The following is a 17715-nucleotide window of genomic DNA, read 5'->3' on the forward strand; positions in this document are numbered from 1 at the left end:
TCAGTGATGCCATCCAGCCATCTCATCTTCTGTCGTCCCCTTCTCCTCTTGCCCCCAATTCTTCCCAGCATCAGAGTCTTTTCCAATGAGTCAACTCTTCGCATGAGCTGGCCAAAGTACTGGAGTTTCAGCTTTAGCATCATTCCTTCCAAAGAAATCCCAGGGCTGATCTCCTTTAGAATGGACTGGTTGGATCTCCTTGCAGTCCAAGGGACTCTCAAGAGTCTTCTCCAACACCACAGTTCAAAAGCATCAATTCTTCAGCACTCAGCCTTCTTCACAGTCCAACTCTCACATCCATACATGACCACAGGAAAAACCATAGCCTTGACTAGACGAACCTTTGTTGGCAAAGTAATGTCTCTGCTTTTGAATATGCTATCTAGGTTGGTCATAACTTTCCTTCCAAGGAGTAAGTGTCTTTTAATTTCATGGCTGCAGTCACCATCTGTAGTGATTTTGGAGCCCAGAAAAATAAAGTCTGACACTGTTTCCACTGTTTCCCCATCTATTTCCCATGAAGTGATGGGACCAGATGCCATGATCTTCGTTTTCTGAATGTTGAGCTTTAAGCCAACATTTTTACTCTCCACTTTCACTTTCATCAAGAGGCTTTTGAGTTCCTCTTCACTTTCTGCCGTAAGGGTGGTGTCATCTGCATATCTGAGGTTATTGATATTTCTCCCGGCAATCTTGATTCCAGCTTGTGTTTCTTCCAGTCTCAGCATTTCTCATGATGTACTCTGCATATAAGTTAAATAAACAGGGTGACAATATACAGCCTTGACAAACTCCTTTTCCTATTTGGATCCAGACCATTCAGGTATGACCTAAATCAAATCACTTATGATTATACAGTGGAAGTGACAAATAGATTCATGGGATTAGATCTGATAGATAGAGTGTCTGATGAACTATGGACAGAGGTTTGTGACATTGCACAGGAAACTGTGATCAATATCATCCCCAAGAAAAAGAAATGCAAAAAGGCAAAACGGCTGTCTGAGGAGGTCTTACAGATAGCTGAGAAGAGAAGAGAAGCTAAAGGCAAAAGAGAAAAGGAAAGATACACGCATTTGAATGCAGAGTTCCAAAGAAGAGCAAGGAGAGATAAGAAAGCCTTCCTCAGTGATCAGTGCAAAGAAATACAAGAAAACAATAGAATGGGAAAAACTAGAGATCATTTCAAGAAAATTAGAGATACCAAGAGAATATGTCATGCAAAGATGGGCTCAATAAAGGACAGAAACGGTATGGACCTAACAGAAGCAGAAGATATTAAGAAGAGGAGGCAAGAATACACAGAAGAACTATACAAAAATGTCTTCAGGACCCAGATAACCATGATGGTGTGATCAATCACCTAGAGCCAGACATCCTGGAGTGTGAAGTCAAGTGGACCTTAGGAAGCACCACTATAAACAAAGCTAATGAGGTGATGGAATTCCACTTGAGCTCTTTCAAATCCTTAAAGATGATGCTGTGAAAGTGCTGCACTCAATATGCCAGCAAATTTGGAAAACTCAGCAGTGGCCACAGGACTTGAAAAGTCAATTTTCATTCTAATCCCAAAAAGAGGCAATACCAAAGAATGTTCAAACTACCGCCCAATTGCTCTCATCTCATATGCTAGCAAAGTAATTCTCAAAATTCTCCAAGTCAGGCTTCAACAGTACATGAATGGTGAACTTCCAGATGTCCAAGCTGGTTTTAGAAAAGGCAGAGGAACTAGAGATCAAATTGCAAGATCATCAAAAAAGCAGCAGATACTTCTTTTATACTTTTATACTTCTGCTTCATTGACTACGCCAAAGTCTTTGACTGTGTAGATCACAACAAACTATGGGAAATTCTTCAAGAGATGAGAATATCAGACCACCTGACCTGCCTCCTGAGAAATCTGTATGCAGGTGAAAAAGCAACAGTTAGAACTGGACATGGAACAACAGACTGTTTCTGAATCAGGAAAGCAGTAAGTCAAGGCTGTATATTGTCACCCTGCTTATTTAATTTATATGCAGAATGCATCATATGAAATGCTGGGCTGGATGAAGCACAATCTGGAATCAAGATTGCTGGGAGAAATATCAATAACCTCAGATACACAGATGACACCACCCTTATGGCAGAAAGCAAAGAAGAACTAAAGAGCTTCTTGATAAAAGTGCAAAAGGAGAGTGAAAAGGTTGGGTTAAAACTCAACATTCAGAAAACTAAGATCATGGCACCTGGTCCCATCACTTCATGGCAAATAGATGGGGAAAGAAAGGAAACAGTGACAGAGTTTACTTTGGGGGGCTCCAAAATTACTGCAGATAGTGACTGCAGCCATGGAATTAAAATACACTTGCTTCTTGGAAGAAAAGCTATGACCGAACCTAGACAGCATATTAAAAAGCAGAGATATTACTTTGCCAGCAAAGTCCATCTAGTCAAAGCTATGGTTTTTCCAATAGTCATGTATGGATGTTGGACTATAAAGAAAGCTGAGTGCCAAAGAACTGATATTTTTGAACTGTGGTGTTGGAAAGGACTCTTGAGAGTCCCTTGGACTGCAAGGATATCCAACCAGTCCCTCCTAAAGGAAATAAGTCCTGAATATTCATTGGACGGACTGATGCTGAAGTTGAAACTCTGATACTTTGCCACCTGATGCAAAGAACTGGCTCATTGGAAAAGACCCTGATGCTTGGAAAGATTGAAGGCATGAGAATTAAGGAACGACAGAGGATAAGATGGTTGGATGGCATCATTGACACAATGGACGTGAGTTTGAGTAGGTTCCGGGAGTTGGTGATGGACAGGGAAGTCTAGCGTGTTGCAGTCCATGGCATCGCAAAGAGTCATACATGACTGTGAGACTGAACTGAACTGATGTTTTATTCTTTACGGCCCTAAATAATTCCAAACTATGCCCTGATCCTAACAGAAAATTTGGGGAGTACATTAAAAAATATAAGAGAAACAAAACCATCTCATATTTTTGTTTCAGTTGCAAAATTAATCCAGATTATGAATGTATTACTAATGAATAAATGTAAAACATCTCTAGTATGAGAAAGAAGCATTTCATATTTTTAACTTTATTTTTAATATTTATTTTTAGCTGAGTTCATATTCTTGCCTTTAGAAATCAAGGATCTAATTTTTATCCTTGAGTTCTTAAAAAGGTCCATGAGTTAAAAATATCATCACCTTTGATTTTTGCTAGACTTCAGGCTTTTGGTGGTTTGTTTAATGTGCTACATTCAAATATATTTTACTAAGAATATAATGCAAGTCTCTGATAAATTCAAATAATACAAAGGATACAAAATGAAAAGGAAATTAAACTCGCGTTTCTTCCTATCATACTCGAAATTGTAAACTTTTATGTACTGTTCCTTGGAGAAGGCAATGGCAACTCACTCCAGTACTCTTGCCTGGAAAATCCCATGGACAGAGGAGCCTGGTAGGCTGCAGTCCATGGGGTTGCGAAGAGTTGGGCACGACAGAGCGACTTCACTTTCACTTTTCACTTTCATGCATTGGAGAAGGAAATGGCAACCCACTCCAGTGTTCTTGCCTGGAGAATCCCAGGGTTGGGGGAACCTGTTGGGCTGCCGTCTATGGGGTCGCACAGAGTTGGACATGACTGACGCAACTTAGCAGCAGCAGCAGCACATACTGTTCCTAAAAATTGACATGTCTCCAAGATATATATATATACACACACACACATATATATATGTATAGATATATAAACACATAATACACACCTTTATTATGCAAAGTACTGTTTTAAAATCCTAAGATTCATTGTGTACAAGTAAAATACTTTGACCTCCTACAATTTTCATGGGAAAATACTTATTTCTTTCATGGGAAATAAGCAAATAAATATTCAATATAATATCAAGTGATGTGTTATTTATTCTGAAGAAAAAGAAGACAAGGTTTGATGGCAGAGAGTGACTTGGGTTTGGAGATCCCTGGGGTATTTAATACAGTCAGGGCCAGTTTGCAGAGGTAAAATTTGAGAAAGTGTATGAAAATTATGATGGAGCATTATATGTGTATATTATATCAACTTATCTTTTTAACTGATAATATATCTTGAAGATATTTTCATTTGCATACTGTTATTGTTGTTTAGTCATTAAGCCACGTCCAACTCTTTTGTGACCCGATGGACTGTAGCACATCATGTTCCTCTATCCACAGGGTTTTCCAGGCAAGGATACTGTAATGGGTTGCCATTTCCTTCTCCAGGGGATCTTCCTATCCCAGAGATCAAACCCATGTTTCCTGCATAGGCAGGTAGGTTCTCTACTACTGAGCTACCAGGGAAGCTTTTTCATTTGCATATAAATTTCAAACATATCATAGGCTTTCATTTCACAGTAAAAGGACCAATGTTTCGACATTAGTGAATTTAATGTGTCAAGATATAAGTTTAGAAAAACAATTCATGTCATCCAGCCTAATATCTATTTGAGGAACAAAGATACTGAAACACAGATATGTTCAATGACTTAGCTGAGGACATACAGGTGGAATATGTAGGGTGACTCTCAACTGTGGGTTTTCACAAAATTTCAGATTATTAGCATCGTTCAAAACTAGTTCAATTTCAGAATACCATATTTCTTCTTTAAATAAATAATACAACTCATAATCATTTGGGGGGAAGATGATCAATTGCTTTTCAGAGCAATGTTTGGCACTGTCTTTATCCATATGTCAGTGCATTTTAGCTAAGCTATGAAATTAATTGCTCATTCTATGAAGAATACATCCCAGCAATGGACAGAATCCAAAAATTCTATTGTTGGTGCTACATTATTTAAAATACTTTTATATACTTAATATGTATATATTGTATATGTACATGTATGTGTGTGTCTATGCATGTATATATAAATACATATTGTAAGTATGTGTAAAATAAGTAATTCTATTTAAAAGATCTATGTTCACATTGTAGTTCCAAGTAGGCTAGTTGCCATGGTAAGTATTCTTCCAGATGGGCTGGCTGAACATTTAATCTCATTTTGGTTAAAATAGACAAATTTTTAAATAAATTACTAAATTTTAGTAATTTTGTGACCTAAATTACAGACTACTAGACCTAGGCCTAGGTGTTATACTAACATTTAAGGATATTTTCAGTTGCTTTGAGAAAAGACCACAATAAATGTATATAATTTTATCAAATGAATAATTTGACATTTCCATTTAAAACATAAGGAAATAGAAAAGTTTAAAATGTAAGAGTTCTAAGAAATATTAAGGCACAAAAAATTCTTTACATTGTACATTATTCCTCTCATAAAAGATTTCATAAAGTTTGGTGTCTATGTTAAAATGTAAACAAAAACCTGGAGATTGTTAAGGAAACTTAAACCAAGATTTTAAAAGAAGAGTGATTTTAAAACCTGGAAAACTCCATTTAAAAATTTAAAATGAATCTGAGTGTGAAGGTGTTTTTTCTCTCTAGCTCTTCAAATAAATGAATGGGAGCAAAAAGTGTTAAGGTCTAATGCACAAAGAGATTAAGAATGAGTTGATTTTTAATCACACATGAATGACTTCACCAGTAGCATAATGAAAATTTCACCTAATCTTTTAGGGAGCCCTGATGGGTGTTCTTTGGAAGGAATGATGCTGAAGCTGAAACTCCAGTACTCTGGCCACCTCGTGCAAAGAGTTGACTCATTGGAAAAGACCCTAATGCTGGGAGGGATTGGGGGCAGGAGGAGAAGGGGACGACAGAGGATGAGATGGCTGGATGGCATCACCGACTTGATGGACATGAGTTTGAGTGAACTCCGGGAGTTGGTGATGGACAGGGAGGCCTGGCATGCTGCGATTCATGGGGTCTCAAAGAGTCGGACACGACTGAGCGACTGAACTGAACTGAACTGAACTGATGTTAAAGGCAAACATCTACTTAGATGATTTTGGTGTTCACCTAATTTGAGACTAAATAATTTAGCCATTTGAGTTCACCCAGCTTCATCATTCCCTCACCTTTTATCCTCTTGAAGCACATTTCCTCTCCAGGTATTTTGTCCATCAATTAATGGCAGTAATCCCAGGAATAAAACTGCATGCCACAAATAGTTTCAAGATACAAACTGCTGTACATAACAAATAAGCATGGGCAGGTGTTTGTGATTTAAATTACCTGCAACAAAGACAGTTTGTGTTGTAGCTTCTATCAACCACCTAAAATGAAAAGAAACTGCTCATATTTCTTTTCAAACCTTTGCAATCTAAACATTTTTCACTCAGTAATGATTAAAATGAAGGGATTCCCTGGTGGCTCAGATGGTAAAGTATCTGTCCGCAATGTGGGAGACCCAGGCTCGATCCCTGGGTCAGGAAGGTCCCCTGGAGAAGGAAATGGCAACCCACTCCAGTACTCTTGCCTAGAAAATTCCATGGATGGAGGAGCCCAGTGGGCTACAGTCCATGGGTCATAAAGAGTCCGACGCGACTGATTAAAATGAAGATAAAGACTGAATTAAGTGACAGAGAATCACAAATCAAAAGCTTAAGATCATTTTCCAAGATAAAAATTTCTCCATGATGATGCAGAAGCTTTTTATTACCATTGGAAAGCTAAAAATGTTCAAATAAATTCGATAAAGAGAAAATAAAATTTAGAAAAAGAGAATTGTTAAGTACAATTTAAAAAGCAGAAATGAGGGAATAAAATGGATCACAAATTCATAAGAAGGGAAAACAACATACAAAAGAACTTATAAACTGGGTCTTTATGAACAAAAATGATAATGCTAATGTCTTATATTTATATATAATTTATATTAATTTATATAATTCTTCCTTTTCATTCAAACTTTAAATAATAGATGTATGAGAATTTATTTATGTAAAAGAAGATTGAGCGTCTACTAGCTTCAATCCCTGTCTTAAGTTTTTTAGAGGATTCATAGATTAAACTAATATTGTGCTAACGTTATTCAAAAGTTTGGATGTAGTTATGAATATAATGAAAAGTCATCAGTGGAACAAATGTGGAAATTAAAAAGGTGAGGAACCTAGTGAAAAGGTGGTAACTTTTTAGGAATTTGTTTCTTCACTTACCAGTAAGCCCTTTCTTCCTACCCCAACCCCTAGGTTGAAATGTAGATGTAAATGTCATCTTCCTGTTTTCAAGAAGTTTCAAGTACATACATCATACGTGTGGGGGTCGGGGTGGGGCAACAACAGCCATTTAAAATCCTTAAAGAAAAGAGCAAAAGTAGAATTTTGAGTCATATTATAAATCTAATTGATGAGATTTACTTATATAATAGATAAGAATTTGTAGGAAAGGAAGATAAATGAAAGTATCAGTTCTCTATCAAGATGACTGGAAGACAACCAAGTTAGGACATATCAGAAGGAGCCCGATTGAGGGAATAGAACACAAGGTAGGACCCTCTTAAAGATCCAAGTCAAGCCATCTTTGAGGTGAAGTATAAATTCAGTCATCAACTTGGTAAAAGCATTGTGGTGATAGGAACTGACTGGAAAACAGGAACAAGTAACTTCCACTGAGTGTCTTCTAAGACACAGGCCTGGAGTTTTGTCTAGCTGGTCTTACTATTTGTCACAACAGTCAGGGAAGGCAATTGTAACATCAGAACTCAGGGAGATACCATTTCAACTCCCCCAAAATATATAGTTGGACAATCCCATATGTTGATCTAATGTAATACAATGGGAAAGCTCATCCAATCCTTATGGAATATTTTGGAAAACAGATTAATAAACCAAGTCCAGAAATTACTATATAGATGTAACTCCTATCATTAAAATGTAACTCCTGCATTAAAATTCAGAGCCTTAATGCCAATGGTTAATTTGTGAGTTGAAATCCCAGGACAAATAGTATGAGGGAAAATGAAGCAAGACAGGGAAAGATGGAAAGTAATACAAGGTGATGAGTTACTATAATGGTAACTGCTTCAAGAGGAGTTGAGGATGGACAACAACTGCTGTTTGACAGCTGCATCCCACCTGGTCATGTGGGATGATTCTGACAAGGTTCTACAGAACAAAATATGCATTAAAACAGTGCAGGGGATGCAGGAAGGGAATTTATCCATTTATTCCTTCCCATTTTGTTTTCATTGGTCAAAGTTGCCCTACCAGAAAATCAACTCTCCCTCACTTTAAGTTGAACACTGAACCTTGGACAGTTGTTTGGAAGCCAGATACCTTGCTCTGTAACAATCACTTCTCAAGCCCAAAAGTGGCTAGAAGAATCAGGAGATTCAGGTATATGACAATCAACATAGCTTATTGATCTTGGCAGCAGCTAAGAGGTTCATAAATGCTAAAGATACATATGAAGGTAAAAGCACTTGAAGAGGTGAGGGAAAAAATGTCCAAAACAATACCTTAGAGAATCGCTGGTATATGTATAGTAGCAAGAGATAATTCAAAATTAAAGAACAAAGTTATATAATGCTCATTTTATGATAAATTAAAAATACATTGTGGTGTATTGAGAATGTAGAATAAAAAGCACTATGAAATTAGTGACTTATAACCACACGTATCAACATGGGTGAATTATAAAACAATGTTAAATGAAAAAACCAAGTCAGAGATACATATATGCAGCAATATTCCAACTATATAGTTTAGACATAGGAAGAAATGATACAGCACATTAGATAGAGATGCCCATATATATGGTAAATTAACAGAAAACTAGGGGTAGTGATTTCCACTGAGGTGCAAGAACAAATGACTCAGGTGGGACTTTGAAGGCCCATTAATAATTGATTTTTTTAAGTGTATAAAAGATATATAGGTATTCGTTCTACTTGTCTTACAATTATACAGACACTTTTTTTGCATGTAATATATATTTAACAATTTAAATAAAACTTTGGCTTCTTTAAAATAGTTACCAGTTGGATGCTGTTCCTTCTGTTTCTACTAATAAAGAGCTATGAGATGAATGGAAACTCAGTCCTGAATATCATCATGTAAAGAAAGGCTGTCCCCCAACTAGGAACACTCCGATTACAGGAGTAAGAAATAAATTTCAGTCTTATAGTTTTGGGGGATTATTGATTCATCAGCTAGCATTATCCAAATACATGTGCATATGTGAAGTGTGTGTGTTTATGATACATATACATAGTGTGACAGAATGTATGAGCTGCTGCTGCTGCTACTTCTGCTAAGTCGCTTCAGTCGTGTCCGACTCTGTGCGACCCCATAGACGGCAGCCCACCAGGCTCCCCCGTCCATGGGATTCTCCAGGCAAGAACACTGGAGTGGGTTGCCGTTTCCTTCTCCAATGCATGAAAGTGAAAAGTGAAACTGAAGTCGCTCAGTCGTGTCTGACTCTTAGCGACCCCATGGACTGCAGGGCACCAGGATCCTCCATCCATGGGATTTTCCAGTCAAGAGTACTGGAGTGGGGTGCCATTGCCTTCTCCGATGTATGAGCTATGAAGGATAATTATAAAATGAGCAATCATGATCCAATACCCAGCTTAAGAATTGGAACATTCACATTTTTAAAAATCCTGTGTAAACTTGTACATCAAAGATGGTGAGGATTCATTTTGATATTTGGCAAAACTAATACAATTATGTAAAGTTTAAAAAATTAAATTAAATTAAAAAAAAGAAAAAAAAAAGATGGTGAGGAAAAAATGACACTAAAGAATTCATTTCTGAAATTTGGATTTTATTTTTTTTATTGAAGGATAATTGCTTTGCAGAATTTTGTTGTTTTCTGTCAAACCTCAACATGAATCAGCCATAGGTATACATATATCCCCTCTCCTTTGAACCTCCCTCCCATCTCCCTCACCATCCGACACCTCTAGGTTGATACAGAGCCCCTGTTTGAGTTTACTAGGCCACACAGCAAATTCCCATTGGCTATCTATTTTACATAGGGTAATGTAAGTTTCCATATTACTCTTTCCATACATCTCACCCTCTCCTCTCCTCTCCCCATGTCCATAAGTCTATTCTCTATGTCTGTTTATCCATTGCTGCCCTGTAAATATGTTCTTCAGTACCATTCTTCTAGATTTAGATCCTGATCAGGATTTTACACTTCCTGATTTTGCTACCTGGATTTGTCTTTGCCCAGGTTTCTCCATAGGTACCTCTGTCTTACCTCTTTCAAGTCTTGTTCGTAATTTATCTTTTAGTGGTCTTCCCTGGTCATGATACTTAAAATTTCACAAAAGAGATTTAAAAATCCACACCCCCCAATTGCTATGAATATTCTTTTTATTTTTATCTGTACCACTATACCTTCTAACTTACTTGGTAATTTGCTTTATTTTAGTTCATTTATCATTGGTTTTCCCCTATTGTGGTGGCTCAGAAAGTAAAGCATTTGCCTGCAATGAGGGAGACCAGGGTTCAATCCCTGAGTCAGGAAGATCTCCTGGAGAAGGAAATGGCAACCCACTCCAGTACTCTTGCCTTGAAAAACCTATGGACAGAAGAGCCTGGTAGGCTACAGTCCATGGGGTTGCAAAGAGTCAGACACAACTGAGCGACTTCACTTTTCCCCTGCTAGTATATTAGATCCATGAATGCAGAGGATTTTGTCTGCTTTGTATACTTTTTATCCATAATACATAAAGCAGTACCTGAGTAAGTCCATATGTATTTATGGAATGAATGAATTAGTGACTAGAAGATTGTGCTATCAACTCAGCCCAGTAAACTACAATATTTGCTAGGACACAATTCAAGGAGTCAGCCTTTGAACAAGTGATCATTCTTCTATAAGCATACCCTACCTTTTTTTATTTTGTGAACTGGTTCAAATTTGTATGTATCTAAATATATCTAACCAAGTAAAGTTGTGCTTATATTTAGACTATTTTAGTCTAGCCAAAGTGTTCTCTTCTGTATACTTTCTTTAACTGAATTTCAGGAAAAGACCTATATGCTTAGACTACCAATTCCTAGATATTCCCTATACATCATAATCTCATTTGAGGAGTTTATCTCTTAGGGCGGGATTCTCTTTACTGGATAGATAACCACACTTAGATAACCCTTGGACTGCAAGGAGATCAAACCAATCAGTCCTAAAGGAAATCAGTCCTGAATATTCATTGGAAGAACTGATGCTGAAGCAGAAACTCCAAAACTTTGGCCACCTGATGTGAAGAACTGACTCATTGAAAAGACCCTGATGCTGGGAAAGATTGAAAGCAGAAGGAGAAGGGGACGAAAGAGGATGAGATGGTTGGATGGCATATCCAACTCGATGGACATGAGTTTGAGCAAGCTCCAGGAGTTGATGAAGGACAGGGAAGCCTGGCGTGCTGCAGCCCATGGTGTCTCAGAGTCGGACACAACTGAGTTACTGAGCTGACCTGAACTGAACCACACTTAGATCATGGATCATGTGTTACAGCCTAAAGATTTTACCTCCTATTTTGAAGGTTAAATGGTGGTTTTTTCCAAGATAATCATTTAACACGTATTGATAGTTTACAGAATGTAACACAATCTAGATGTCGCAAGTGGACTTCTTATAAACTAGTATACTTTTATGGCTACAAGATACAGAACAGGTATAGGTTTGAATCAAAGAGGTCTTTCCTACAATATGGGTAAGGATGTACAGTCTTAACCTCTAAATCAAAGGACTTTCAGAAATCAGCCTTTATTTTTACCAGCTGTTTATGAAAGCTTCTTTATCTCAGAGTCATGTCTCCTCACCATATCTGTCAACAACTATTTATTGGCCCCAATCTCTTTGTGAACAACTATCAATTCAAGGTTGCTACCTCTGGCATTTGTAGAATTTTTATGAGATACAACTAAACCAAATAAAATGGATCTTATAGCTTCCTGTTTGAATGTAAAAAATATATAATACAAATTTTAATAAGTTTTATAAAATAAAAATACAGATTATTTAGTGTAATAAGTGTAATAGATTGCAGATTTAGGTTGATAGCTGGAAGAAGCAGGAATTACTCAAAGAGCAGATGAAGGAGCACTCCTGGTGGTAAGGTTAATATGTACTAAGGCCCTGCAGCACGACTGGGTTAGATGTGGTCAAGAACCTGAACATTAGAAAACCTTTTTGATGGAAGTTCATTATTTAGGATTCAAAAACACAAATGTTTTAGTAACTAATACAAAGTCTCAACAACTTAACATAATGAAAATATATCTCTTGCTGCTGTGCAAAGCCAATCAGATTGCTTTTCTGGGTGTTTTTTCTTCCAGTGGTGGTTCAGGCACACAGATTCTTTCCACTTCAGAACTCTTCTCCTCCAAGGAAGACAGTGGATCACAACAGAAACATTGGTCTTGCAAATGGGGTATATCCCTCTCATTCACATACCATTGATTAAAAACTGCTCATTTGTTCCCAACTTAGGACCAAAGGTAAATGAGAAATAGAAATCTCCTTTTATGCTCAGAAAGGATATATATCCACACAGTTCTCAAAGGATAAGAGATATAAAACTTGAGACCAGAAAGCTAAGTGGAACCCGACATGATACAGAACTTTATATTCCACTAAGTATTCTTGCCTTGAGAACCCCATGAACAGTATGAAAAGGCAAAATGATAGGATACTGAAAGAGGAACTCCCCAGGTCAGTAGGTGCCCAATATGCTACTGGAGATCAGTGGAGAAATAATTCCAGGAATAATGAAGGGATGGAGCCAAAGCAAAAACAATACCCAGCTGTGGATGTGACTGGTGATAGAAGCAAGGTCCAATGCTGTAAAGAGCAATACTGCATAGGAACCTGGAATGTCAGGTCAATAAATCAAGGCAAATTGGAAGTGGTCAAACAAGAGATGGCAAGAGTGAATGTCAACATTCTAGGTATCAGCGAACTGAAATGGACTGGAATGGGTGAATTTAACTCAGATGACCATTATATCTACTACTGCCGGCAGGAATCCCTCAGAAGAAATGGAGTGGCCATCATGGTCAACAAAAGAGTCCAAAATGCAGTACTTGGATGCAATCTCAAAAACGACAGAATGATCTGTTAGTTTCCAAGGCAAACCATTCAATATCACAATAATCCAAGTCTATGCCCCAACCAGTAACGCTGATGAAGCTGAAGTCGAATGGTTCTATGAAGATCTACAAGACCTTTTGGAACTAACACCCAAAAATGATGTCCTTTTCATTATAGGGGACTGGAATGCAAAAGTAGGAAGTCAAGAAACACCTGGAGTAACAGGCAAATTTGGCCTTGGAATATGGAATGAAGCAGGGCAAAGACTAATAGAGTTTTGCCAAGAAAATGCACTGGTCATAGCAAACACCCTCTTCCAACAAGACAAGAAAAGACTCTATACATGGCCATCACCAGATGGTCAACACTGAAATCAGATTGATTATATTCTTTGCAGCCAAAGATGGAGAAGCTCTATACAGTCAGCAAAAACAAGACCAGGAGCTGACTGTGGCTCGGATCATGAAGTCCTTATTGCCAAATTCAGACTTAAACTGAAGAAAGTAGGGAAAACCACTAGACCATTCAAGTATGACCTAAATCAAATCCCACATGATTATACAGTGGAAGTGAGAAATAGATTTAAGGGCCTAGATCTGATAGATAGAGTGCCTGATGAACTATGGAATGAGGTTCGTGACATTGTACAGGAGACAGGGATCAAGACCATCCCCATGGAAAAGAAATGCAAAAAAGCAAAATGGCTGTCTGGGGAGGCCTTACAAATAGCTCTGAAAAGAAGTGAAAAGCAAAGGAGAAAAGGAAAGATATAAGCATCTGAATGCAGAGTTCCAAAGAATAGCAAGAAGAGATAAGAAAGCCTTCCTCAGTGATCAATGCAAAGAAATAGAGGAAAACAACAGAATGGGAAAGACTAGAGATCTCTTCAAGAAAATTAGAGATACCAAGGGCACATTTCATGCAAAGATGGGCTCGATAAAGGACAGAAATGGTATGGACCTAACAGAAGCAGAAGATATTAAGAAGAGATGGCAAGAATACACAGAAGAACTGTACAAAAAAGATCTTCACGACCCAGATAATCACGATGGTGTGATCACTGACCTAGAGCCAGACATCCTGGAATGTGAAGTCAAGTGGGCCTTAGAAAGCATCACTACGAACAAAGCTAGTGGAGATGATGGAATTCCAGTTGAGCTATTCCAAAACCTGAAAGATGATGCTGTGAAAGTGCTGCACTCAATATGCCAGCAAATTTGGGAAACTCAGCAGTGGCCACAGGACTGGAAAAGGTCAGTTTTCATTCCAATCCCAAAGAAAGGCAATGCCAAAGAATGCTCAAACTACCGCACAATTGCACTCATCTCACACGCTAGTAAAGTAATGCTCAAAATTCTCCAAGCCAGGCTTCAGCAATATGTGAACTGTGAACTTCCTGATGTTCAAGCTGGTTTTAGAAAAGGCAGAGGAACCAGAGATCAAATTGCCAACATCCGCTGGATCATGGAAAAAGCAAGAGAGTTCCAGAAAAACATCTATTTCTGCTTTATTGACTATGCCAAAGCCTTTGACTGTGTGGATCACAATAAACTGCAGAAAATTCTGAAAGAGATGGGAATACCAGACCACCTGATCTGCCTCTTGAGAAATTTGTATGCAGGTCAGGAAGCAACAGTTAGAACTGGACATGGAACAGCAGACTGGTTCCAAATAGGAAAAGGAGTACGTCAAGGCTGTATATTGTCACCCTGCTTATTTAACTTATATGCAGAGTACATCATGAGAAACGCTGGACTGGAGAAGCACAAGCTGGAATTAAGATTGCCGGGAGAAATATCAATAACCTCAGATATGCAGATGACACCACCCTTATGGCAGAAAGTGAAGAGGAACTCAAAAGCCTCTTGATGAAAGTGAAAGTGGAGAGTGAAAAAGTTGGCTTAAAGCTCAACATTCAGAAAACGAAGATCATGGCATATGGTCCCATCATTTCATGGGAAATAGATGGGGAAACAGTGTCAGACTTTATTTTTCTGGGCTCCAAAACCACTACAGATGGTGACTGCAGCCATGAAATTAAAAGATGCTTACTCCTTGGAAGGGAAGTTATGACCAACTTAGACAGCATATTCAAAAGCAGAGACATTACTTTGCCAACAAAGGTCTGTCTAGTCAAGGCTATGGTTTTTCCCATGGTCATGTATGGATGTGAGAGTTGGACTGTGAAGAAGGCTGAGCGCCGAAGAATTGATGCTTTTGAACTGTGGTGTTGGAAAAGACTCTTGAGAATCCCATTCTGAAGGAGATCAGCCCTGGGATTTCTTTGGAAGGAATGATGCTAAAGCTGAAACTCCAGTACTTTGGCCACCTCATGCGAAGAGTTGACTCATTGGAAAAGACCCTGATGCTGGGAGGGATTGGGGGCTGAAGGAGAAGGAGACGACAGAGGATGAGATGGCTGGATGGCATCACTGACTCGATGTACGTGAGTCTGAGTGAACTCCGGGAGTTGGTGATGGACAGGGAGGCCTGGCATGCTGCGATTCATGGGGTTGCAAAGAGTCGGACACGACTGAGCAACTGAACTGAACTCTACTGAAGATATTGAATTATATCTAAAAATTAGGAAGTCAGTGGATGACTTTAAACAACAGAGGGATATAATTTAACTTACAATTTCACAAGATCATTCTAATTATGAATGTGGCTATCAGAAAGGAATTGGATATGCTGGTCTAAAGCTCAAAAAAGAGAAGGCAATTTGGGCAAGAAAATTTGGAATTTGATGTCTTATTGGAAGTAACTAAACTAAAATGGGTATGAGTTCTCCACAGAAGAAGGAAAAACCCAGATATTCCCCTCAAAAAAAGGTGATTCAGATAGTATCATTTTTTATTTAATGCTTGTTTTCAATACAGATTAAAGGCCAATGACATATCTCCAACTTTCAGACCAATGATTATTATTATACTGAATATTCAAAAAGGGGACAGGAAGGAGGGCATGTGGATGGGGCACTTGATTTTCCTTTTCCATCTGGAGAGTGCTGATACAGCACAAGTAGCTTTATTGTACCTACTTCTTGGACTAATTTTGGAAAGAACAGAAATAACCTACATTTTATTTCTAGAACATTTTTTAATGTGTGAAAAGATTTAAATATATGGATGAGTCAAAGGATAAGTTGCTGTGAGTCACTAAAGAGTAAAGAATAGAAATGCCAGTTTCAATCTCTAGTAACTGACAGTTTTGATAAACATTTATAAAACAAGACTATCTGTACCATAACATGAAGCAGGATGAAAATGCAATGAAGAGTTCTCCCTTCACTGAAAATTCCTGAATATAAGAGCTTAATGACTGATAAAGGAGGGTCATCGCCAGGGCATCACAAGTGGGAACAAAAAGGCACTAAAGTCAAGTTATTCTGGATCAGTTATATTTTCCAGAGGAAGCAATTGCTTACAGGTAAAAATCTGGTTTCAATGACCATTAGGGTTCATTCATATATTCCAATTAATGGTTATTTGGTAATACAATCAAGAGAAGGTATGAACTCATTCTTTCTATTCTTGGTCCACTACTATAGCTACCATTCAGTTCAGTTCAGTTCAGTTGCTCAGTCGTGTCTGACTCTTTGCAACCCCATGAATTGCCGCACGCCAGGCCTCCCTGCCCATCACCAACTCCCGGAGTTCACTCAAACTCATGTCTATCTAGTCGGTGATGCCATCCAGCCATCTCATCCTCTGCTGTCCCCTTCTCCTCCTGCCCCCAATCCCTCCCAGCATCAGAGTCTTTTCCAATGAGTCAACTCTTCGCATGAGGTGGCCAAAGTATTGGAGTTTCAGCTTTAGCATCAGTCCTTCCTAAGAACACCCAGGACTGATCTCTTTTAGAATGGACTGGTTGGATCTCTTTGCAGTCCAAGGGACTCTCAAGAGTCTTCTCCAACACCACAGTTCAAAAACATCAATTCTTCGGCACTCAGCTTTCTTCACATTAGATATTCTTATTTTCATTTGTATGGCCATGCATTCATTTCGTAATTTCTACTGACAGACAGACTTGCTGACTCTGCAATATACCCCATAACTAAATTCACATAGAACTTGTCATCTAATTTCTAATTCTCTCTTTAATAGTGTAACCACAGCCTTCCTAAGATTCTCTCAAGTGGAGACATATATTTCTAAAAGTTTTATCTTCTCTACTTTTCATAATTATGCAGTTCCATTTCTTCAATACTAGGATATTACTTGATCTGCATTTTCACGATACTTCTTTAAAAAATTCTAGAGTCAGGTCTTTTGACTTACAAACTTTCTTCTAAGAATGCATCCTTATTTGGCATGGTCCCACTTTTCCTGCAACCAGACCAAAGACAAAGAAGAAGAAACTAGTTGGCAGTTGACATCATTTTAATACATTTCCTCTTTCATAATACATAAAAATATTAAGTCACTATAATGTATACCTGAAACTATTACTTTAAGTCAATCATACTTGAATAAAATATTTTTCTCTCAATCCAAAAAGAGTTTTTTCAAAACCAATGAGGTTCAGAATGTGCTCAAATGACAGAGTCGTTAGAGATTTTCTTCTAACCTACTTTACAGCTTCTCTCATCATTCCTACTGGTTTGCCTACACATTAATTATTTTTAAGCTTATTCTATTCTGGAAAGTTAGTGACAGTGAACAAATGCAATATATATATATATATATATTTTTTTTTCTAATCACTTAGCATGTGGTTTAGAGAATTAT

The sequence above is a fragment of the Bubalus kerabau genome, chromosome 7, assembly GCF_029407905.1.
Source record: "Bubalus kerabau isolate K-KA32 ecotype Philippines breed swamp buffalo chromosome 7, PCC_UOA_SB_1v2, whole genome shotgun sequence".
Lineage (NCBI taxonomy): Eukaryota > Metazoa > Chordata > Mammalia > Artiodactyla > Bovidae > Bubalus > Bubalus kerabau.